This window comes from Diabrotica undecimpunctata, chromosome 5 (assembly GCF_040954645.1).
Source record: "Diabrotica undecimpunctata isolate CICGRU chromosome 5, icDiaUnde3, whole genome shotgun sequence".
NCBI classification, from domain to species: Eukaryota; Metazoa; Arthropoda; class Insecta; order Coleoptera; family Chrysomelidae; genus Diabrotica; species Diabrotica undecimpunctata.
This window is the reverse complement of record NC_092807.1, coordinates 114,922,376-114,948,254: the sequence shown is the minus strand read 5'-3', so window position 1 is coordinate 114,948,254 and position 25,879 is coordinate 114,922,376. Positions and strand designations below refer to the sequence as shown.

Here is a 25,879-nt window from a genome sequence, read left to right as displayed (position 1 = left end):
ATCCCCGTTTAAGTTTTTACAAATTCATCGAAGATGGATTTTACATTTAATTAACTATTTTTAAATAATTAAATGTGTATTATCTCAATAAAATAAATAAGTTTAATAAATGATGTTCGTAAGTTATTTTCAAAGTGGACAAACTCCATTAGTTATTTTCATAATGTACAATGTTCAAATATTTTTCTAGAATTACTTAGTTATTTATGAATTGTTTAAAGAAAAAAATTGTATATTAACTCGTAGTTGTCATATAAATGTATTAGAAAAGAAAAATTAGTTTAATTGTTCATATGAAATAGGTTATCCGTTTTCTTCGATTACTGAAAATTTAGGAAACATGGAGATTGTACATTTTGAAACTATACCCCTCAATTTAGAAAACAGTCATTAGACCAATAATAACATACGCGGCAGAAACACGACCTGACACAGAGAGGACAAAAAATATGTTTAAAAACAGCAGGGATAAAAACACTTAGAAAAATTGATGGTAAGACACTATGGGACAGAGCTAGAAGTACAGATATACGACGTAGATGCAAGGTGGAGAACATCAAGAACTGGGTAAGAAATAGATGAGTAGAATAGAAGGATTATATAAAAATGACAACAAGTAGAGTAGTAAAGACGGCAAGAGACGATTCCCCAATAAATAGGAAGACGATTAGTAGAAAGATCAGGAAAGCAATGAAAGGACAACTTACTGGAGGCACATTAAAAAACGGACAGGGAAATGTCTGAATAAAAAGAAGAAAGTTAAGAGAGAGGCATGAATTGGTCTACAATTTATTTCAAAAATGGAGCAATGATAAAAAAGTGCATAATGTAAATGAAGAAGTCATTCTTGCGTAAGTAATATCTCTAATGATATTAGTAATTGTTATAATAGTGTAATTAATATTCATAAGTAATATATTCATAAGAGTAATTATTATGTTATTTGTAATATATTCAGATTCTTTTTAACATAATAAATGGCTGCAGAAAAAATGTTGTACGTAATACGATCTATAAATGACTTTACGGGATTCGTACGATTCCAGGACGAGCAAAAGGCGAGTCCTGGAAAGTTCCTACTCATCCCGTAAAATACCACTTTTAGAACTTGTTACTTAAATTATTATAAAATTAAATATTTATGTAGTTAAAGGCATTGTGTTTATTATTTTTATCCTTTATATGGTTTTTTGTCCAAAAATATTCAAATGTCTGAAATACAGATTTTGAACAATCATTTGAACTATTGCTTTGTGGCATGACTAGTGACAAGTTAAATACTGATCCACAATTAATTGTAATAATAATTACATTTTACGTGGAAATTTGAAGTTTTAATTTCCACTCAAAAAATCGTTCTGAAAAAAAGATTATTCAATAATTTTGTTAGAAAGCCATGAATTGGTGGTTATACACGGTTTTTTGATAAAATGATTTAATAATCTATTATAAGAACGTTTTCCGGAATGGAAACCGAAACTTCAAATTTTCAGGTAACATGTAATTGTCATTACAATCAATTATGGCTCAATCTGATACAAATTTAGTATTTAACCCTTTAATATAAATTATATCTGCTCAGAAAATATATTTCCACTTACCTTGTCCATCTGAAGGTTTTGATGAATATCCTCTGTTCTTCCAATAAGAATCATTATTAGAATTCTTTTGATTCGCACGATTATTTTCGCTGTTCCTATCCATTATTTTAAACTACACTTTAATCGCTGTGTTGTATAAGCTATCGGTAAACTAGATGCACTTTAAATGCTAATATAGTTTCGAGCATTTATATCCACTCCCATGTCCGATGAGTGAACCACATATTGAATCCGTGATTTTCGCAACCCTTTTTAGTAAAAAGCTGCAGAGGGGATTCCCTGAAATTAAATGTATTACAAATAGTAAATATGTATTACAAAAAAATTGGCAAACAGATACTTAACCAATATGAACATAATCTTTGCGTCTCTTATGATAAGGAGTTTACTGATATCTATTAGTCGATTCCAGGAAACTTACAAAAATTAATTAGGTTATCGGAAAAATATACGTAAAGCAAACAAATACGACCAAAAATTATTTATATATTAAATTTGTACAGTAGGAAATAAAATGTTAAATTAAAAATAAAACCATAATTTATCCAAAAAAATAGAATTATTTTTTTCTGAAAAAATTACAAGTAACTAATCCATTACAGTTAAGTTGCAATATGATAATTGATAAATTGAATATATATATATATATATATATATATATATATATATATATATATATATATATATATATATATATATATATATATATATATAATCGTTTTCATCGTTCTTGGCATGTGCGTGTAAAAACACTTGCAATAAGTTGTTTCATCTGTCTTTCCTTGTCTAAGCTCGATTCGTTTACCTCCTCCAGTGGCGGAGCAAAATGTAGCATGTCAAACGAAATAATAGTTATAAAGGAAAAGTATAAATTATTTTTCATTAAATTTCTAATAACGGAATATACGTATAAATTGCGAAGAAGTAATTTTCTAGCTTGCAGTACAATAGGACAGGATATAACGAAAATTACATTTTAAAAGGATTTTGAAATATACCCAAAAAAGTGTTAATTATTCAGCCCACTTTAATTAAAAAATGATACAGATTTTTTAAGTTTTAAGCACTGTAGCGAATTCTGAACTGTTACAACGTACTGACCTTGATTAATTAGCTAATCAGTCAGCGTCTTCACTGGAACTGTCTTCATCATTGAAATCTTCCGCCAAATCGATGATAATCCTACTTTCATTTTCATCATATGTGACCATTTTTGCCCAGTTGTCCTGAATTAATTTTTCAGTATGGTTAACACAACTTGCCCACACTGCAGATGTTGCCTCAGCTAATGCATCGCCCCAAACTTTTTTCACTGTTTCATCTCCGCGTCCATGTTCTCCAATATGACGATCATAGTATTGTTTAGAAATGCCCCAGACCAACTCAATCGGATTATATTGACAGTGATATGGAGGAAATCTCAAAACCTGATGCCCATGTTCTTGGAGTAGCTCGTCTATAACGTACCTGGTATTTTGTGGTTTATTCTGGCGACAAATACTCAATAGCTCTGTCTTGCCCGAATCGTCGTCAAAAATTATTTTTTTCGCTCGTAACGATTCTTTTAAGTCCGATTTTTTCCAACTGGCATTCGGTAACTTTTCTATTAAAGAGCTATGGTATGAGGCATTATCCATAATAATTAGAGATGGTTCCTCCTACATTGGTATCAGCTTTTCGGAGGCCCACTTTTTAAAAGACTCTTTATCCATAGAATTATGATAGTCTGCACTCTTCGATTTCGTAGAAAACAGTAATCCAGCATCTTTAACAAATCCCTGCCTACTTCCGGCATGTAAACCAACAAAGCGTTTACCTGTATTTTCGTGTCCTTTTCTGATGCTTTTCACACAGTCATCTTGCCAAGTACGTTTATATGCCCCTTTTAGGAATATCCATGTTTCATTTAAAAAAACGAACTGAAGTGGGCTTGGACTTAAAAAATGTCTCATATAATGCCTCAAAAAATACAGTCGTTTGGAGACAATACATGGTTTCTCACATAGCACTCGTCTACTATTTTCTAGTTTGTATGAAAACCCACAATTTTTCATAAGACGCCACAAACTTGTATCAGAACCGTCATAGAGATGCTTGTTTCTTAATTGTGTATTTAGAACTTTAATTGTAACGTGCTCTCCTTTTGCTTTCATGCCATACAGTACATTTCTAATCTCTCCTTTTATAGTATCGCTGACATCATTAGTCTTTTTTTTTGTACATTACGTGACTCTCCTGGTGTAGTAAGAGCTGCCCCTGTCTTGTATTCACTCTTTATTCTTGTCACTGTGTGAAGACTGATTTTCAAAGCGTCCGCTACTCGTTCATGTACCGATGATAACGAAAGCAAAGGTCCGTTGATTTCTTTTTCTTTTTTAAAATACTCCAATAAATGAACTACACATTGTCGCATTTCTCCTGTTATCGTTTTTCCCGGCATTTTTTTATTAAATAGAACAATTAGTTATTCACAACAAAAAATAATAAGTAAAACTGTTTGGAACAAATTCCAACAATGACTGACTAAAATCGACTAAAACAACATAAAATATCAATGGTAGTTGCTACAATTATAAACCTATTAGCCAGTTCATTCAAGAACAATGCCACAAGTCATTATTGCAATGGGTATCGGAAGCGAGAGAGTAATTTATAATAAACTGGAATTTTTAAGGTGTCGAGAGTATTATTTTATGTAATGGAATTTCACACAGTAAAAGCTCAAACTATTAATTAATTAAAAACAGTTTACTTATAAAAACTATTTCATCAGCTACTTCAAACCTGCACATATCAGGGTAACATGTTAAAAAAAACACGTCACTACCAGCTATCTGTATTCGTAAAGAGGCCGAACTTATCACCGACACCGTATCGGCCATCGGTGTTATCCGAGCCAACGCATCGGTGTTATTGCTACAATACTGGGAGACGTAAGTGGTCTCTTCATTCCCTTCTCATCGCACTTTACCATGACGAACGTGACTTGCACAATTGAATTACGCATCTGTATATCAGAGAGAGACGAATATTAAAAATTCCGTAGTAGCTTATTTCAGGCACACGCCAAGAACGATGAAAACGAGTATATATATATATATATATATATATATATATATATACAAACACAACTATTTGGGTATTTTGGGTATGCAGCGGAAGAAAGGACAAAGAAATACTCTTTTTAGTCTACCAAGCCAAATAAAGATTTGCGAAAGCTTGGTAGACTAAAAAGAGTATTTATTTGTCCTATTTTCCGCTTCATACCCAAATAGTTGTGTTTGCATATATATATATATATATATATATATATATATATATATATATATATATATATATATATATAGTGACCTTGGTTTTATGTCTGACCCATTCTTCTTATATTCTCATGACCCATATTCTCTTTTGATCTCTTTGTTATTAGTCCAGTCGTCAGAAATTTTACCCCTAAAAACCATACAAACAAGCTGAATTTTGCCGAGAATATCAATTTTGGGACCACAAGAAGATGCAAAAAAGTTTACCACTTTAACCCAGTGCGTTCTCCTAAACTAACGCCCCCCCCCCCGCCCCCGTAGGCGGGTAAAAACTCAAAAAAAGGGATTTACCAGGAAACTGTACGCCGCAGAAAATTTTTTTTTAAATGTTAATTAGCAGCTCTGGCGTAGAATGAACCTTTTTCTCAGAAACAACGCTTAAAGCCACCGGCGTTTTTGAATGTCAGTTATTCGCGCGAAATCAATGTTAAATAAAATTTGTATTAACTCAACTGTAAAAAATCGATACCTTTTGATTAGAGTGCCCTATCGACAAAAATCAAAATACATTTTAAAGATGAAGAGTGCAGCTTTCGTATGCAATTTTTGTATTTTGTCTCAAATGAGATAAGTTTTGTGCGCAATAGAGTTTATTACTTTCATTGGCCGGTCGTAGTGGTAGTGAAATTTCCATTGTTAGAGATCAGTCTTCAAAACCTATGGCATGAAAATTTGATTTTGATTTTGCAACAAATATGAGACAATTGAAATATGACTAAAAGCGCAGAATTAAAATTTTTACATTACAAATAATTGCATGTCACGGAAAATGCCTCCAAGAAGACGGTTTTGGGAGTAATTTATAGCAAAAGTAAAGTACTTTTAAAAAACGTACTAGTGTAATTCAAAAAGAGCAGTTTTAAACGTTTTAGATCGTTTATAATGTGAAAGTTTAAATTTAGCATTTTTTAAACATATTTCAAATGCCTCACATTTGTTGCCAAAACTCAAAACTAAAATTTCATGCTATAGGTTTTAAAGATTAGGTTCTAGTTATGAAAACTTCATAGTGTCCAGTCAATGACAGGGATACATTGGATTGATCTTATGAGAATCATGAAAGTAGGCAAACATCCCGCCACGTTTATTTATTTAACACATTTATAAAAACTAAGTTTATATGCAGTAAAATACAAAAAAAATTGCATACGAAAGCTGCACACTTTAACTTTAAAACGCAACTTGATTTTTGTCGATAGGACACTAGGATCAAAAGATATTGAATATTTACCATCAAGCTGATACAAATTTCATTAAGCATTGATTTGGCGCGCGTAACTGACATATAAAATCGCAGATTGCTTCAATTGTTGTTTCTGAGAGAACGGTTCTTTCTGCATAAAAATGTTAATAAATGTTTGTGTTCAAAATTATCTTAGCTACATTTTTTATTTGAAACATTTTTTTCTACAGACTCTTGGTACATCGATTTTTTTTCGTTTTCCCGTTTTCATTCCATTCAGCTGGTTCGTACGATTTTTAAAGGATCAGGGTCATTTTCTGGAGTATAACCTAGCATGCATCGCACCATTGACCTTTGTATGACTTTCAGTTTCGCTATTATATCTTTCTTTGGTGTCCAAGTTTCGCAGCTGTATGTCATTATTACTAGTATACACTGATTGAACGCTCTTTTCTTCCATTAGAGCGGCTTTGTGGATTTGAATATAACTGCATTTTTACCAAAAGATGCACAAGCCCGTTTTATTCTTCTGTTGATTTCTAGGGGTAAGAAGCCAGATTTATGTATTAATTTTATTAATTATTATTACATCTTGGACATCCACTAGCTCATTGTACATGATTTTTTTTTGTCAAGTTAACTTTTAGGATCACTTCATTGCTAGCTGCATTTAGATCGTTTATAAGTTCTTATAGTTCTACAGGCTTATTAGCGATCAAAACGATGTCGTCTGCAAATCTTATATGGCTGATGTATTCTTCATCAATGGATACGCCTTGGTTCTGGAAGTTTATATTGGATGCAGTTAGAACCACAAAGATGCATAAAACAACAGGTCCAGATGAAATTAATATAGAAGCAATAAAACTAATAGACGAGGAGAATATCGAAATCTTGGTAAAGCTGTTCAATAGAATTTATGATACTGGTTACATTCCGCGAGAATGTCTGCAGTCATCCTTTGTGATGATCCCAAAAACAGCTAATGCCACAAAATGCAATGAACACCGCTTAATCAGTTTAATGAGTCACTTGCTGAAACTCTTCCTTAGGATATTACACTCAAGAATGTACAAGATACTAAAAGAACTTAGCGGGTCAACACAATTCGGTTTTAAGGGAGGACTAGGAACAAGAGAGGCAATTTTATGTTTGAACACCTTAATACAAAACTGTTTAGATCAACGAAAAGATGTCTACCTCACCTTCATCGACTACGAGAAGGCATTTGACAATGTTAAACATGATATCATGATGGAACTACTACATAGGGCCAACATTGACCAGAAGGAGATCAGAATTTTTCAGAATCTATACTGGAACCAAATGGCAAAGGTGAGGATTGATCAAGACCAATATACGGATGAATTTGAAATCCGGAAAGGTGTCCGCCAAGGCTGCATACTCTCTCCGATGCTTTTTAATTTATATGTTGAAAATATATTTGCGGAAGCATTAGAAGACACGGAATTAGGCATTAAGGTGAACGGCATACCAATTAGCAACCTACGCTATGCGGACGACACAGTGATTGTAACTGATAATTTGGAAAATCAGCAGTTATTACTTGATAGGGCGAATAGCATAGGTAAAAAATATGGCCTCAAAATCAACATTTTGAAAATGAAATATATGGTCATTAGCAGAAACCCTCCAGAAAACCCGATAATATGCTTAGGTGACGATCGCATAAAACGCGTGAAAACTTTTAAATACATTGGCACCACAATCAATGACCAATCGGATCCACAACAAGAAATAAAAACCCGAATACAAATGGCAAGACAAGCTTTTGTGAAATTCAGACCGCTCCTATGTAATCAAAACCTAAATTTCGAAATACGCTACAGAATGGTCAAGTGCTACATATGGTCCATCTTGCTTTATGGCATGGAAACGTGGACTTTGAAAAAAATATTTATCAATAAACTTGAAGCATTTGAAATATGGTCATTGAGAAGAATGATGCGCATACCTTGGGTGGATAGAGTTCGAAACGATGACGTCCTTAAGAGAGCCGGCGTGGAAAGAGAACTCTTTGAATTAATTAAAAAAACGCAAGATTGGTTACCTTGGGCACATATTGAGAGGAGCAAAATATGAAACACCACAGTCAATCCTACAAGGGAAGATCGAAGGTAGGAGAGGAGCCGGCCGCAAACAATTATCCTGGTTAAGGAATATTAAAAAATGGACAGGAATACACAATACATGCGAGCTGTGTCACGCCGCCAAGAACAGAATTCTAGTAATGAGATAGTCGCCTACGCACTTTGGTGTATGGCATGTTAAGAAAAAGAAGAGTTGTAGTGAAAAGCTTTGGTGATATTGCATCTCCGTGTTGGACGCCTCTGCTAGTGGGAAATATTCTGGAGTATTTTCATAAATTTTTACCTTAGCTTTTGCCTATCTGTGTATATTTACTAAAGTCTCTATGTATGGTTTGTTTGGTCAAAGTTTATATTACTGCCTTGAGATTTATAGAATCTAAAGCCTTCTCGAAATCTATGAAGGTTAATTCTAGCAGTATTTCATATCCTTAGGTCTACCTATTAGTTCTCGAAGCGTAGAGAGAACTACTTTCTGTGCAGAACTGTGCAGAATCTACAGCATTTGTTAACCTGTTGTTGATGATCTTTGTGAAAATCTTGTATATGATTGGTAGTAAACTTATAGGTCTGTAGTTTTTGATATCCTCTTTCCTACCTTTCTTATTAATGAGAATTGTGTTTGCTGTTTTCCAGTGGTCTGGTATGGATCGTGATCTTAGGCAGTTCGTAAATATGCCTGCTAAGATTTTCCAGGTTTTTTGCTCGTTTATTGCGTGAGTATTTAAGCAATTCCACTGTTATGCCATCTATTTCAGCTGCTTTACCGCTTTTCATGTTTTTAATTCTCGATTCTACTTCTTCCAGAAGGACTTCTCGTACATCTTTTTTTTTATCGGTCTGATCATAGATATTCTATTGTCTGTGCGATTAACTGTTTCGTGTAAGGGCTCGCCACTCGATTTGAAATAAGCTGTATCAAGGATGATTTCCACTAATTGAGAGCGGTCAATTTGGTTATGCAATTCAATTTTTATTTGGTATTGATCTTTCTGAGTTTTCTTTTATATTGTTAATATTTATACCAGTTACTGTTGGTTTAGTGATTAATTTTATTTTTTATAATTTTAGATCTAGAACAATTTTCGCTCTAATTAGTCAATGGTTACTGCCTGTTTAAAATTTATTTATTACCCTGACATCTTTTATTGTAGCAATTTTGTTGGTTAGAACGAGTCAATTTCATTTTTAGTACTTCCATTTGGTCCATTTTCTGTTTTTCTTAACAGTGTATTCGAAATATGCATATTTTGGTAGTGTGCAAACTGAATCAGTCTTTCTTCATTTTTATTTGTCTCCCCGACTCCATACTTTCCCATGACTTGTTAATTTTTTTTCTCTTTTCCACTTCAACTTTCGCACTTACCCACTAATACTTTGGTATTAAAGTCACCAAATAAATATTTAAAATGACTTTTATTGTTATTTAATATATTCCTTAGTTAATAATAAAAGGTCAAATATATAAATAAAGTGGAGAAGGTAGGAAAAAGTATCACGGTTAGCTAACAGAAACTAGATACTATTAGGCTTAAAAGAATTAATTAGAACTGCTGAAGACAAAGCCGAGTTTGCTATTTTAATTGCTATTTTCCATTTTTGGAGTCGGCGCCCGCTGAAAAGGATTTAGGGATGGATATGACGGGCATCGTAAGACGTCTAAAAACCTCCTAAGATGTGCCAAAAAAGGTAGCACTAATTCTGTACGTATTACGTCTCACGTGTAATATTTGCAAAAAAGTATTAAACCTTACCCATAAATTAACATTTTAAAATTCTGATATAATGCAAAAGTCGTTTTGTAATTATATAAAAGATTTAAATGCCAATTTATTTATTGAAAATATCACATTGCAAACGTATCTAATGGAATGAAACACAAAAAATGTGTATCTAATAATTACCTACTGTCAATGCATTTGAAACTTTTTTCATATTATTTGAGTATTTTCATAGTTATGCAATTTTAATAAGTTCCTGTGTTACGGTAGTATAGTTTCTACAATACTTCAAATGAGTACTCAAGATAAAAAGACAAATTTAAACTACCACTGAGCTTTTACTTTTTCAGAGCCTTCAGAAAGTAAGTAGGTACCGTCGAACGGGTTAAAACCGACCAAAATTTGAGGTTTTTTTCATGTTTTCATAATTATTTTTGAATTGAGAAAGCTGCAAATTATATATGTTAAAGTATCATATCTGAAGTGCCAAGTAGTGGTTTTTCTTTTGAAATCATCCTAATAGTTTTTTTTTCATATATTTTTAAAAGGTGATCGGTTTTACCGCATAGGTTGGGGCAAAACCTATAGGGTGTTGAATTGCTTTTATGTTGCTTTTAAGCAAGCTTTAGGGTAAAACCGATCACTTAAAAAAAAATTTTATGCAATCAATTGTGAAAATCAACACAAGATTTGTTTACTAAAGAACTTTATATCAAAAATAAATACAAACTTGGGTTTAAAACGTTGAAAAAACTTAAAACATAAAAGAAAACACTTATTTCTAAAAAACAAAAGAAAGACGTTGGTTCTTTGGTGGTACATTGGTAATTTGGTACCTACTTTCTAACTTATTCTAACGTAAGGTTGGAAATCCCGCTGAAAGTAAATGTTCCTCTTCTGAGAGGAATTGCTTGTATTCTTTGTATAATCTGTTCTTTCTGAACTATGACGATATCCTCGATTTCTGGATAAGCAAAGCAAATTTGTTTTTTGACGACTTTTTCCTCAAGCATTGAAGTGTGACCTTCTCGTCAGAAATATCTGTAATTTTAGCAGTCGTAACAAATTTAACGATAACAAATTCTCCAATCTGAAAATGTGTATCATCAGAAACCTGGGGTGTATCCTCTGAAATTTCCTCGTCATTTTCCAACTCAAAAAACTTAGATCGTGTACTTCTAACCCTTGCTTACTTTCAGAACCTTCACTTTCTTGTACGAGGTCTTTCTTAGAAATACTTTTTCCTGCTGCCACCTTTATCCTTTTACCTCTCTTTGGATTTTCACTTGAATCTGTTCTTAGTTCTCTCAAATGATCGACAATGGTATTCGTCCATATTTGCTCAACTCTAGTCTCTTCCTGTTCGCTATTTTCGTTTTCTCCTTTTTTCAAATGTATTTTTTTGAGCACTTGATCTGGATTTAAAGGCACTATGCCACAAGCTTTAAAGCCTGCTGGGGTGTTTGAGGTTGATTTCAGACCCACTTTTTCTATTGTTTCTTTTAACAGTCTTGGTAAAACAGTTTTGAGTAGGACACCACTGTTTTTGATTTTCCAAATTGTGACCACTTTCCTCCAAGCATTCTTTAAAGGTCGAAAATAGGCAACGTCAACTGGTTGTAATAGATCTGTGGAGTTTGAAGGTAAAAGTATAAACTTTATACCATTATTTTCATATTGCTCGATATCATTGACTGTAAGATGACTGAATAAATTATCCCCTATCATTACTTTAGGGCCTTCTAAGTTTCTGAAGTAGGGCAATGCTATCGATAGAAACCAGTCTTCAAAAGTTGTGCTGTCAAACCAACCATTGATAGTTCTATTATATCGTGCACCAGGAAAGCCTCCATCGGCCCATCCTTCATACATATGCTTTGCCTTGTACACTATATAAGGTGGCAACAGTGTTCCATCACCAGCAACTAAAAACATAACGCTAGTGCTCGTTTTTGACGTGTCCATCACTCGATAAGCGTGTTTTGATCCTTTTCTGACCACGACTTTTACAGCTCCTGGATCGTCCGTGAAGTTGGTTTCGTCATAGTTTATCACATTTGATGGTGCAACCCCTTTCAAAGACTCTCCAAGATGACGAAAATACTCTTCAACTCTTTCATAAGTGACTGCAGCCCTTACCCTTTTTGTATTCTCTGCCAATTTTACGGTGAGATCCTTATGTCGGTCCATAAATTTGAAGAACCAATCTGGTTCTGGTAAATTGTCTCTGAATCTTTTTTATTTTCTTCCTGCTCTGTTAAGAAACTGCTGAACCATATATCGAATGTCAATACTGTGTAGAGGATATCCCCAGTCCGTGCACACTAGTAGACAGTCAACCAGCCTTTTTTCTTCCAGTTCAGAAAGAACTGGTGGCGCTCCAATCTTGAGATGTTGCCTCTTTTTCGAGTTTTTTCTTGTAAGGTGGTATAAGGTACTCCATAATTCTCAGAGGCCATTCTTATAGACATACTCCCACTAGCAACAGCTTTCAATGCTCGTTCCATATAAATTTCATTGTACTGTAATTTTCTTGTTGGCCCTAACTTCTTCTTATAGGTGCGAGGCATTGTCTGTAAACAAAAAAAAATATGTTAAAATCTTACACCAATTTAAAGAGGAGCTAGGTGATCACCAAACCACTGTCACACTCTGTGCTGCCCATAACGTTCATATCCATAAGAATTAGGTAGGTACCATCTATAAAATAACTAGGGAATTGTTGGTCGGTTTTACCCCACAAATGTCAGATTTTACAGAAAAAAATATATCAAAATTAACTCAAAAAGAAAAAATTGGCCATGACTAATACTCTCTAAGAATTCCACAACAAAATAACACTTACCAGAAATGTTCCATAGTAATCACTTTTTTTGTAGACGGAAATCTTTTCAAGTTTTGTAAAAAACAGCCGAATACGACGTTTTGTTTACTAGTCTACACTGTAACCACGCGACACTTTCAACCTGTTACTTTGAGCTCACTATGGCGACTGGCATATCCTCCGACAGGTACGAATGCTTGTTTGGCGGTAAATTCACATATAGTATTAATCCTGAAAATATTAGGCAAAAAACCCTTAAGACCCGTTTACACGGGTAGAGTAATGATGCAAGTACTTGGTAGAGTAGAGTAACTCTACGCAAAAACGCTCAGCGCAGTAGAGTAGCAAGTAGAGTGCATTGTAGGTGGTAGAGTAGAGTGACTAGCAACATGTGGCGAAGTAACTCTACTCTACTATCACCACCACCGCCAAAATGTTCACTCGCCTGCGCACTCTACCCATGGAACGCGGTTAATTCTGGTAGAGTAGAGTAAGTAGGAGAGTTCATAGGGACGCTGTCATTGCATCGGTACTATACTTGTAACTCTCCTCGTGTAAACGGTATCCAGCCATTTTTGGTAGAGTAGCGAGTAGAGTCTACTCTACTCTCCTCACAACTCTACCCGTGTAAACAAGTCTTTAGCGATCGGTTTAACCCGTTCCATGGTATTAATTTTTTATTATTAACTCCTTATTCGTTTTAAAGGAAAAATTTATCTAAACTGATTTTATTTTGGTCTATCATTTTATCAAAATTATTTTTATATTTTAGGATTTAAAACTATTGAAAGCTTAATTATAAAATAATTAGTCATCATAGATGAAAGTTACGCATTGTTGCACATATTTAGGAAAGTGTGATACCATTCACTATAGGTCAATAGGAGCCATTGAGTGCTAACTCAAAAGTTTACTCCTCCTAGTTTAAAAAGTAGTATCAAATTTAATGAATATTTATAAGTATAATATTTACTTTTGTATTCGAAATGTGTTCTATTTAGTGGTGTAGTCCTTTGAAATAGTCCTTAATTGACGCGGGGCACAGTAGTAATGTAATTATGCATTAAGTGTCAGCTATTTTTTATTATTTTCCGTTGTTTTAGCTGCCACTCCTCGTTTTATATGTGTAGGTGCAATCTTAGCTAGTTTTTATAGAGGTAGGACCAGGGTATGTTCCAAACAGACAGTAACAGTTTACCCGATCTCTTTAAGAGCAACGCCAACGTACTCGACGTGGACCGTGGTCTCACATACCTAAAAAACATACTCGCCTGTCGTAAATTAAAGTGGTAAAAATGATGTTTGCAATACTTGTAGCTGAGCTCCTTATACCATTCTTTATTAATCCTAAGATGCAAAGAGGTTTCTGAAGACATCTCCAGTGACCATACGTAAAGTTCAAAACCAGGCTTGACTTTCTAGGTTTGAAACCAGCCTTGGAGCATGGACGCCGTTAGCGGGTTGCAAGGGGGTGCTAATGGTCGGGAGTATTGTCTTGTTTAATGCTTTTGTAGATGTGTTTCTTAATTGGCTATAAAGGTAATCTATTTTAGGTCTTGTTCGCAGGGATAGCCTCCTTTAAAAGATACTTAACACTAATACCGCGGAATACTTACTTAAGATTTTACTAAACAGTATTTGGTGTACTATTGAGATAAAACAAATTTTTGCCAAATTAATTTATTCCTTTTTAACAAAATGCATTAGAAAACTAAAAAATGGAGATTACATAGCGTTTAGACATTTTTTGAAACTTATTTCTTTTTTTTCAAAAAATGACACATTTTGCCTACAATTCGTACGTAGAAATCTTTATCCATAATTTTACGAATTTCGGCTATCGGCCAATAAATGTAACCACGAGGAATAAAGAAACATAGTTCCAAGTACACTTAATAAGAATATTTTAGAGTCATAAGGTTTTGTGAATAGGTACAACAATCACTGAGTTTAGTGATTTCGAAAGAATACATACCGGAAAACAAAATTTCAATACTTATTTTACTAAATTGTCTCTGCTATTATTTTCTATCTTATTTTCTAACATTTTATTGTAGAAAACCGTCATTCATTGAGTGATAGCAGTACCTAATTACGATGAAAATATGCAGGTATGTATTGGAAAGAAATTCAATAAAACGTATTGAATAATTTAAGTCAAATTTATGTAGCGTAGCATAATATATTATATGTATAGCGTCATATAAGTTGCTTGTAGGAACTTATTTCAAATTGAAAAAAGTTCAGTGTCTTCTTAAACCAATAATGTCGTTTTAGCTTTAAAAATAGTAGATTATTTATCCAGTGATACACACTATAGTGAAATAATTCAAAAAGAAAAAAGTAAGTTAACAAGAATAAGAAAAAGAAATCCCTCAGCTTGGAACAAACGTAGGAAAAGAACAATATCAATGAGGAAACACATATCTAAATACCAGTAAATGTCTTGTCCCTGCCAAACAAATTACTGAAGAAAAGTATTGTGAAAACAATTGCAGGTATGTAGGGAAGGTGAGGTAAAATGGGATACTTAACGTTTGAGGCTGTATAACACCGAAACTATGTATTGGAGGCTACTCATATTTTGGCACAGTGAAAACTCATTATTTTTGTATCAAAAGCACAAAAAAAGATTTTTTTTATAAATGTATAAAAAAGTTATATGCAAAAATTTGCCACCAATACAATTTCCCATTTTATCCCCCACTGTGTGGGTAAAACGGGATACACCGTGGGGGTAAAATAGGATAGGATTTTTCTATGTTATTTAAAATAATTTTCTCTTTTTTTTTTAGTTTAATTTTTTTTATTTTTATGCAAAATACAACAACTTAAACTCAAAAATTCAATAGGAACGAAAAAGAGCAATTAACTAAATAAGAAATATCGATGGGTTAAACCCAAAAAACCCAATATTAATAGGAATAATACAGAACATTTTTCGTAAATTTTAATAGAAAAAATAATGCCGAACATTTTTCTCAACTTAATCATATCTGCAATATTCGCAAATAAATACATCATCATCGCTGTCAGCTCCTGCACAAGCTTTATGTCCCCATTTTTTACAATTGCAGCATTGTATCCAGCCTTCTCCTTTTTTGTCTGAAGAATATCTATTGTTGCAATAAAAGCATTCCTCATCTGCACTACTGTCACTGTTTTTAATCTTCTTGGAAGTATTTTCTTTTTTTTACGGTTTTCTGCTTTAGTGACTTAATCTTGGTCTTTGAGTTAATGGCCATCCAAGATTAAGAGAGATGGGTTTTTTTTATGATTGAGTGTGATAAAGAAAATGGTCAAACCATTGTTCAAACAAGTTAAGCTGCATCCAACCAGATTTATCAGTAACGACTAAGGTTCCTGGCCGTGCACCCTCTGAGAATTGCGGCTTCATATGAACTCTGGGAATTATGATCATAGGAGGAACAAATATTCCATTGGCACTCATGCAGATTACAGCAGTAGAAAGCTCCCCTCGTTCTGCAGATATTAGGGTGCCGACCTGTTTTCTATCCTTGACAGCAATCACTTTTGATGGACGACCGTGAACTGTTGTAATCCCGGTTTCGTCAACGTTAAAAATACGGGAGGGTGGAAAGTTCATTTTTTCTTGAAGAGGTTCCAAAATGTCAAAAAATAATGAAACTGCTTCCTTGTTAAAGCCTCGAGCACGTGCAGCTGATGTTGCTTCAGGCAAACGGAGAGAAAGTTTATTCCGTTTCAAAAAAGCGCGAAGCCATTCCCACCCAGCCAACTTGGTGTTTTTGTTGAAATGATGTTTAATGTTGTCTGATGTCTGATATGCCAAGCTAGCGGTTGAAACGAGTTGTAAGACCGAACATCATAGGTTCCATATTCTTTGCATATGTTACCAATTGCTGCTCCAACTCTAGAGGAAATGTAGGCAGTTGGCTCCCAAGTAATTTAGAATGACATGTTGCGGATTTATTTCTTCCATTACCTATTGAGATGAATTATAAAAGATCTTTTTCGTTTGAATATTGAAAAAAACGCCGAAAAAACTAGAGTATATAAAAAGTTTTTTCTGACAATACTGTGCATTAGTCAAAAACCAGTATACGATGTTCATTTAAAGAAAGATGATGATGGAACTTCGGTTCCTTACAGGGAATGTCTACTAAGGAGAAAATATCAAAATATGATAAAAACGGAATCTCAAGTGGAATCGCATTACTGTGATGTTTGGTCTCCTGTAAAACTGCTGATTTGTGACTTAGTACCCTCTGGTTTTCAGGTCACGAAATATCACCAGTTTTATCTCAACATTTTTCTGCAGCGCATTAGCGTCGTTTCCGAGTAGTGGCAGGGGATTAGCAACGTTGTTTGTGTCTTCGTTTCAACAAACAACTTTTCGTTCTTAAACTGCGTTGCATTAATGTATTCATCACGGAGCTCTTGCGCTAGCTAGAAGATAAAATCTCTACGTGTAATTTTTTTTTGTTAGCTCATTGTATAAAATGCAGGCAAGGTCTAATATATTATAAAATACTTGTACTGGTCATCGTCGTGATCCAGCTTTGGTGGTATATTTTCTGGCCATTTGGTCGACCACGTCAACGCCAAATTTGGTTTCGTTATAAAACTTGATAGTTTCTGGAAGACTTCTATTGTCATTACATATGTCTACCGTAGGATGCATTTAACTTAGAAACAACATTTTTTTGTAAACAAAATCCTTTGTAAAAGGTATGTATTTAAAAACCCAAATGGGCTGTGTTAGACAAAACGTTTTCGGAATTCATCATTCCATCATTCATTTTTTAATATATGGTATACAGCCAAATACAGGAACGTAGATTCCTTGTGGATTTTTTTGTTTGTTTTTCCTTGATACACAGTCATTGTATACACTTCGTATCTGAGAATGATCGTTGATTATAGTAGTGACCTATTGCTTCTGACAAAAGCCGGAACTACCTTTCTAATACGATTGATTTTTTCGACTATAATTTCGTAATTTAATTTTACTCGTAATTTTGTGGCAATCGCTAATGGTTTTAAAAAATTGTCTAAAATCGCATTTCTTCCTTTCCGATTAAAAAAAGAGTGCAACAAACATAAAACAACTTCTTCTTCTTGACTGTCTTTACAACTCGAAGTGACATTCTCGAAGTCTTTGTCACATCCACTATAGCCCTTCATCCATGATCTTTCCCATTGTTGTACCCGAATCCTAGATAAATTGGCTTCAACACCATCCTTCCATCTTTTTCCGGGAGGACCTACTGATCTTCTACCGTCTGGTATCTCAAAAACACTATCTTTCCCACTCTTTCTTCATCTGGTATTACCACATGACTTCATCAGCTTATTCGGTTAGCTTTTGTATGTCTAACGATGTTTTCAGTATCATACAGAGTCACCAATTCAGCATTGCGACACCTTCTCCACTCTTATGTCAATTCATCTCTTTGCGGGCCAAATATCATTCTGAAAACCTTCCTTTCGAATAACAGCAAAACTTTCATAGTGTTCATTTTCATTGCATTCTTTACTATGAAATTGTATTTTCACATATCTTCTCTTCTGCCTGATTATTGCGTGGATCCTCCTGTCTTCGTTTTTATCTTCTGTCTCTCCAAAGGATTTAGTTCTTGTATCTCCTGCATTAATCGTAGTCCAGTAGTCGTCTGTATACCCATATCTTAAAGGGGAAATCCTGTGTCTACTTATAACTTAACAATATCAAAGTAGGTGTACATCCTTGCCTCAGTTCATTTTTTATTGAGAAGTATTTTGTTTCGTTCTAGTTTTGAAGTCGTCCTGTTGTTGCCTGATTTTAATACGTATTGACGATAATTTTTATTTCCTTAACATTAAATCCCAATTGTTTAAGAAATATTTTATCATCAGTTTGCCTTTTACGTTATCGATCACCTTGTGTTGTATCAAGTTCATTTTTCAACCTAAAGCAACTTCAGCCACTAACTTCCTTACATTTCTTAAATAATCTTGTTTTTAGTATTCTAAGAAGATTTTCATAAAGTAGTTCATTAGGCATATTAACCTGTCATCTTGGCAAAATTACTTAGGTGTAGTTTTGGGTAAAGCGATAAAAGTAGAGCTTAGCCCATATTTTGGAATGCTACCTTTATCTAACTTCTCTTAATTAAATAGCTGGGTGGATTAATTCTGTATACATATCGTTTCTGTATACATATGAGTATAAGAGATATAATTATAAGAGTAATTTTAGTTCGGCTAATGGATTAAGTCCACAGTCAAAAGAAACCAACAGCACACACACACATATCGTTTCATCTTGGGACCTTTTCATCTTTTGAAAAATTGATAGGCTGAAAAACTTAAATTTTCCAAATATTTGGGACACTCGTCTGGTCTCCAAGATTTGGTAGGTTTTGTGTTCTGTGATCTTTGAACAAATTTGCTCTGTACATTTTCTAGGTATTAAGTATTTCATGAGGGTCTGTTGGTAGTCAGTTTTGGTTGTTTTTATGCTCTTATAAATTTATGCCTACACAGAAAAGAAGGAAGAAAAAGAATTTTGGAGACAGAACAATACCCAAAATAACTAATTGTGAAAAATTTATTTATTTTGCGACTAAATTAAGATCGTATTATTATATTATACCGTAAATTCATAGGAACAAGTTTCTAGGAGTATTTAGTTATAATAATAGAAGAAGCATAAAATTTCCTTGTATGGACTTTTTTTATAATTGAGAAAAATAATACCACATATGCAATCAATTAATAAGCAATTATGTGAATTGTATAGATTTTATGCCTAGCCTAGTTAGATAAACTATTTTTCATTTTTTATAATCATTCTTGATTGATCGAAGTATCGGCAAGGTTTATTAGTATAATAGTTATACTAGTTTAGTATACCTTTATACAGTGTGGAACGTGAAAATGGAATAAACTCGTTATTTCGATGAATTTCGACTTTTTCACTTGTATTTTAGCTTATAATTAGGGAGAAATTTTCTCCTATTTACGTTCTATCGCACCGTTGGCACTCGACATGGGGATTAGCATTAGGAAAATACAATGCAAACGCGAAGAAGAGAGTAGAAAAATCATGTGGCTTAGGAACATTAAACAATGGAATTGTTTGGACGTATGAAGAGTATTAAAATAACAGTTGACTGAAATATGATGATGAATTACTTAGTTGAGAATGCGTTCTCGTACTTCCAATTTATTATTCTCGTACTCGTGACATAGAAACGACTTTTTATTTTGATAAAATATCAAAGTATTTTTCTGTATATGGCGATATCTCAAGTCTCCATACCCCATGAGTGATTTTTCAACCATTTTGTATTCATTTACTAACTTTATTGGCTTCAGATTGTCGAATGTGATAGTTTATTATACGTGATATTTCTTACAAAGCTGAAGTCGAAGCAACGTTTAATTGAGAGAAATTTTCATTAAGTACAAAAAAATATGTCAAAACAGTTGTTTTATGTTATATTTTATGTATATTATGCAGGTGTTATATTGGAGCGACGCGTTGAGCCATGCTTGGCAGCTGATCAACGATAAGAGCGGCGATAATTTGTTCCGTCTATTTTCTTTGCGTTTATCAGAGGTGGCCGGCATGGATATCGACAGCTTAATTAGTGAAATATTTATAAGATCTTCCTTGTGGGACCAAAAAAAAAATAAAAATCATCATAACAGATTTGTTTTCGACAAATTATGGGACGAAGTAGCTGTAAAATTGAACACAAAACGTAAGTACAAGTTTAATTATTGTTAATAATTAGTAATTTCTTTATTTATTTATTTATTATTACACCTACTTAAGTAGGCACTTATTTGGGAATTTAATAAAGAAAAATATACAATAATAATAATAGTAATAGAAAACATCAGAGTTCATACGAAGGGTAAAACGGTTACTCCGCTGACATTTTAATAGTAAACATTTGTTTAAGGCATTAAACACCTACGCATTTTCCGCACTTAGCTACTCATTTGGGATTATTAAGTGGACTAAAACGAATATAGGAATTCTTCAGCGAAAAGTACGAACACACCTCACAAAAGGACAAAAACACCATCCTCGAAGTACAGTAGAAAGAACGACATTACCACGGTATGTAGGAGGACGAGGACTTATGGATATAAGCGAGTAATTAGAGAAACAGATTACTAATTTAAGAACTTATTTTCAGGTGCAGGCGGAGACGTTTACTCTTCATAGTGCGATTTGTGCAGTAGATGACACAACACCGATCAAACTGAGGGAACAAGAAATGCGCATAAACCACCTTACTAAGAACGAAAAAATGCGCATCTGGATGGGTAAACCTCTGCACGGGCGACATCCGCATGAAGTCAGTTAAGACTATGTCGACAATATAGCGTCGAACCATTGTTTGACATCAGGAAAGATGTTCCCTGAAACAAATGGTTTATTACTTGCCATTCAGAATCAGGTTAGTTATACCAACCAAAAATTACCTGAAATATATTGTCAAAGATCATCAGATCCAAAATAACAAATGCCGATATGGATGTCAAGCCCAAGAAACCATCCAACATCTCACAGGGGGCTGCCAGGCATTTGCTGCAACTGAATATAAGGAACGGCATGACTCGGGAAGATTCTCCATCAAGAGATTGCTTTTAAACTGGTTCTACAAACATCTCCCATATTATCAATACGTTTCTGAGAGTATGCTTGAGAATGACAACTACAAGCTATACTGGGATCGCACTGTGCTTACAGACCAAGCTGTAGCTCATAATATACCAGATCTCGTGTTAATTAATAAACTAACAAGACAAACAACATTAATCGATGTGGCGATACCAACAATAATCTGCGTGTTAAGTAAAACGAAAATATTGCTAAATCCAGAGATCTGGAAATACAAATACGGAGACAATGGAGAATGGAAAGTACTCAGACGATACCTATTATTCTTTCTACCACTGGAGTCATCCCGAAGAACCTTCTGGAAAATATAAAAAGGCTGGTTCTAAATGAATCATACTTTCGACGTCCAGATGCGTACGAAAATTTTTAGCAGATACTCCAGCGTACCAAGTCACTTAGGGCTCGATAATATGAAAAAAGTCCCACCAGAGCTCAATCCTTTTGATACCGTAGGCCGTGTGAGCCGTATGGCTAAATCTGGAGTACATGTATAAATAGGATTGCGACAAAGATACATTTTAAATAGATTGCGAATGTTTTCAGGAACTTGGTTTGGTCTTCCAGTATTACTTGGTGTGATATTTCTTGGTTTAGTTGTGTTTGTTTCTTGAACATTATGCTCAATGCCTTCTCTGTTAATAATAATATTATGCAGCAAACAGATACAATTACAATATCATCAGCTACCAGTATCTGTAGATGTTTGTATCGCTGTTCCTAAAATTGTCCACTTAGAATTCAGTATGCCAAAAGCACATTCAACAGTTCTTAGTGCTCTTGATAATCTGGCATTAAAGTATTCCTTATCTGCATCTAATTGTTTTCTTCCACAAGGCTTGAATCGGTTGGGTAGAAGTGGATAGGCTTTATCACCTATGGTAACATGGGGTACAGTGATATCTGTGTTTGGTAAAACACATTCGTTGGGAATATTAAGCCCATCTGACAAGTATAAAAACAAGGCTGAAGACCTGAAAGTTCCCCCATCACTGTTTACCGTAACCTCCAACATCAATGTTTATAAATCTATAATTAGCATCAACTAATCCTTGCAAAACAATTGAAAAATATTTTTTATAGTTATAAAACATTGTGCCAGAATGAGCAGGGCAGTCTAATCTAATATGTTTCCCGTCGATGGAGCCGATGCAGTTAGGAAAGTTCCAAAGATTGTAATAATGGTCTGCTACTTTCCTAAAATCATCTTCGCTGGGGATTTTCATGTGTAACGGTTGAAGTGTTTCCCAGATTATTTTAAGCATTTCTCTAACAATTTTTGAAACTGTTGCAACTCCCATGCGGTAAGTAAACGGCAAACTTCTAAACAATTGACCAGTTGATAAATACCTGTAATGTTATAAATATAAGCTGTTTAGTTCAGTTTATTTAATTACTATTTTTAATAATGTAGACTTTACAATATTTTATTATTTATTTTAGGGACATTAGTACGGAATAAATGGGAAGAGTTTAAGTGACAAATTTAGGTCCACCTTGGCAGCCTAAAACGAAATCTGGAGATTCTCAAACATATGATTATACAGGAGAATTGAAGTACTTTAAAAGTACTTCCATTACTTGCTCCCTGTACGTGAAATCAAATCTTAACTGTCTTTTCCTTTTTACTTTAAAAGTCTTGTGTTTCTAAAAGATCAATTTACTCCAAGGAAATCTAACGGCAGTTTCCCCAGAAATAATGACGATATTGTTGATGAGTCATCCCAAACGTTACAAGGTTAAAGCAGTGGCGGCTTTTGGGGGTAGGCAGGATAGGCCGGGCCTACCCAATAATTTTAAGAGCTTTAAAATTGAAAAACATATATTCAAAAATTATGTTAATGCATGTAAATAACTTTTCATTGTACTAAATCACTTAATACATTAGCGTCCGTTAAAACAACTATGTTATTATATTACCACAGAAAGCATCGAATCGTATTCAGGCATTTTAAATATCATTAATAGGCCCGGTCGGAACTGGCCGACCCAGCTCACTTAAGATCCCCGTACAAAAAGCGTTTGAAGTTAAGCAGCTTGCCGGACAACGATTTATATTGTCGTGTTTATGCTTGCTGTTTAGGCACCAGACGATCGGGCCTACGAATTATCGAATTGTAATATAAATTTTCTTTCAATTATGGTAAAAAAATATGTAACATAATCTATAATTGTAACATATTTTTAAACAAACAACACAATTGCAAACAAGTGCACGGTTGCCCAAATAAATTAAAAATAAAATCGTAAGGTTCGAAAAAAAAAGATCCCCACTGTCACAAAAAAAAATATGTATTACACACACTGGCGGCTACAGAATTTTTTGGGGAGGTCATGGATCTTGGGGGTGATTACTTTTCTCTGATGCAAGGTCACTTTTAGTCTTACCACCAATAGGATAAGTGGTTTTTCAAATATTTTTAGGGGGGGTTCATGGCCCCGTGACCCCTCCCTCTGGATCCGCCACTGGGTTAAAGTGACGAAGATGGCGTAAGTGAACAGTCAGTAACAGACAACGTCCAATCTCCACATTTGGACTCAGCACCGTCTAGCGTTACGTCATTTTCGTCGCGAGCTTCAAGTTCTGCTAGAAACTATCCCAAAAAGCGTTTAGCAAAAGAAGATAGACGTCAGGCTTTACTACAGGTAGAAAAACAAAAACTGAAGTTTTTAGAACAAAAACAGAATAAAAATGAAGAAGATGAAGATTTGAATCTTTTTCAAAGCTTACTACCGCATGTACAAAAATTTTCAGCTTACGATAAGCTAGAATACAGAATGAGGATAATGAAATTAACTAAGGAATTCCTAAAACCAAGGGAAAATAGTCATGCAGTTGAAAACACTACGAGCTCCAATTATGGTTCTACACCCAGCGGTCACATCAATACAGCAAGAAATTTTTATAATGAGGCAGAAACACATTTAAATTTACCCCAATCATAGTCTCACTTACATGGTACGTTTGCTTTATTGAATTAAACCTGGAGTGTTTGATATTCAACTCATTGAAAGGTTAAAGTTTACTTTTTTATTATTTTTCTAAACTTAGCGTTACTACTACTTTCTCTTGTATCTGTTTATGTTTTGAATTATGTTAGAATAAAGTTTTTATTTATAAAATATGACTTATATTTATTACTTACCTGATTGTAATCATTAGCCGCTTTTCGGATAAAATTGGTCTACTATGATAGTTTCTCCATCTTTTTTCAATCCCATCAGAGATATGCGAAAGTATGTGATCAAAGGTATCTATTCCCCTTCTCATATATTCCGTAAATGTTGTAGGATGTTGCCTTATTTGTTTGTTCATCGCTGCTCTTATCGTTTATCGCAGCTCCAAGATAAACGTACCCTAAGACTTCGTACCGCTTTGTCTAAAAAATTAACAGAAAATAAAACCAAAAAAAGCACTCAAACATATTATGCATGAAAAAAGTTAAATCAATTTAATGCTTTCTGATAATAGTTATTTATTGTACAAGACGATAAAATTGTACTTTATCTTCGAGAGCGTTTTTTAGCTTCGAGACGTCAGTCGAGACGCTAATTATGCTCGAGAAGATAATGCGATTTTATCGTCGTGTGCAATACAACATTTTTTTCTATAGCAAGACTTCAAGTTCAGGTGAAAAATAGAATTTTAAAGAAAATTGTAATTTTTAGCACAAAAATCGCAATTGTGTTGCTCCGTTGTTAGGGATATGAATTACCTACTCTGTATCCAATATAAAATCAATCCAGTACCTCGAATCAAGTGTTTAAGCAAACGAGTACAAATTGTGATGTTCCAAAAATAGATATTTCTAATAATGTATTGTAAAATTTCAGTTGTTTTTAATCCTTAATGTGTTTGAATTTGTAAATTTTATTGAATAAAAAAAAATTAAAGCATTTTATCTACTCTTGCTGTTAAAGTGTCAGTTTATCTACCCTTGCGGTTAAAGTGATACTTTATCTACTCAAAACAGTTGTCATAGCAACACTTGAACATTAGCTATGGAAAAAAATATTTTTATTTTTTTTTGCGTTAAATAAATATACTTACAACGATTACGGTTTTCCGACTCGAGAATAATTACATATGCGCGAAACATGGACACTCAAGTTAATTCCACAAACTTCCAACGGACGGCTTTGTGATTTGTTTATTGTCATCGTAGAAGCAAAAAGCACAGGAAATTGTAAACGCTTAAAATTAAATTGTACGTTCTTTGAAGTCAACATTATACGCGGGATCAAGACATCCTATCCTTTGTATTTTTCTTGAGGATCATTGTCGCAATGACATTATTCATTAGCCTTTTCACAGTCAGTCTCGTTCGGTTGTACAGTCGAGGTTGATTAATGTTACGCAGCATAATGGCAACTGATCCAACTTATAATTGTAAATTGTTAGGTGGGAGGCAATTCCAATGAATTAAAAACTCTGTTGGATATTTCACTACGTTATTCTGATTTAA

General features: G+C 33.9%; 1 long non-coding RNA gene and 1 pseudogene across 2 annotated transcripts in view; one reads left to right on the top strand and one right to left on the bottom strand.

The window, feature by feature from the left end:
* The window catches only part of LOC140440755 (uncharacterized), a 57,132-nt gene extending 32,558 nt beyond the window's left edge, over positions 1-24,574 (bottom strand). Inside the window, exons 1-2 of one of the 2 annotated variants that reach the window (XR_011950922.1) lie at positions 24,560-24,574; positions 1,602-1,880 (exon numbers count right to left, since the gene is read on the bottom strand). This is a non-coding gene — a long non-coding RNA (uncharacterized lncRNA). Of the gene's footprint in view, positions 1-1,601; positions 1,910-24,559 lie in introns of those variants that run through there. The other variant, XR_011950921.1, reaches the window with a different exon arrangement.
* LOC140440917 (uncharacterized) lies at positions 20,349-24,359 on the top strand (annotated as a pseudogene).
* Positions 24,575-25,879: the final 1,305 nt, after the last annotated feature.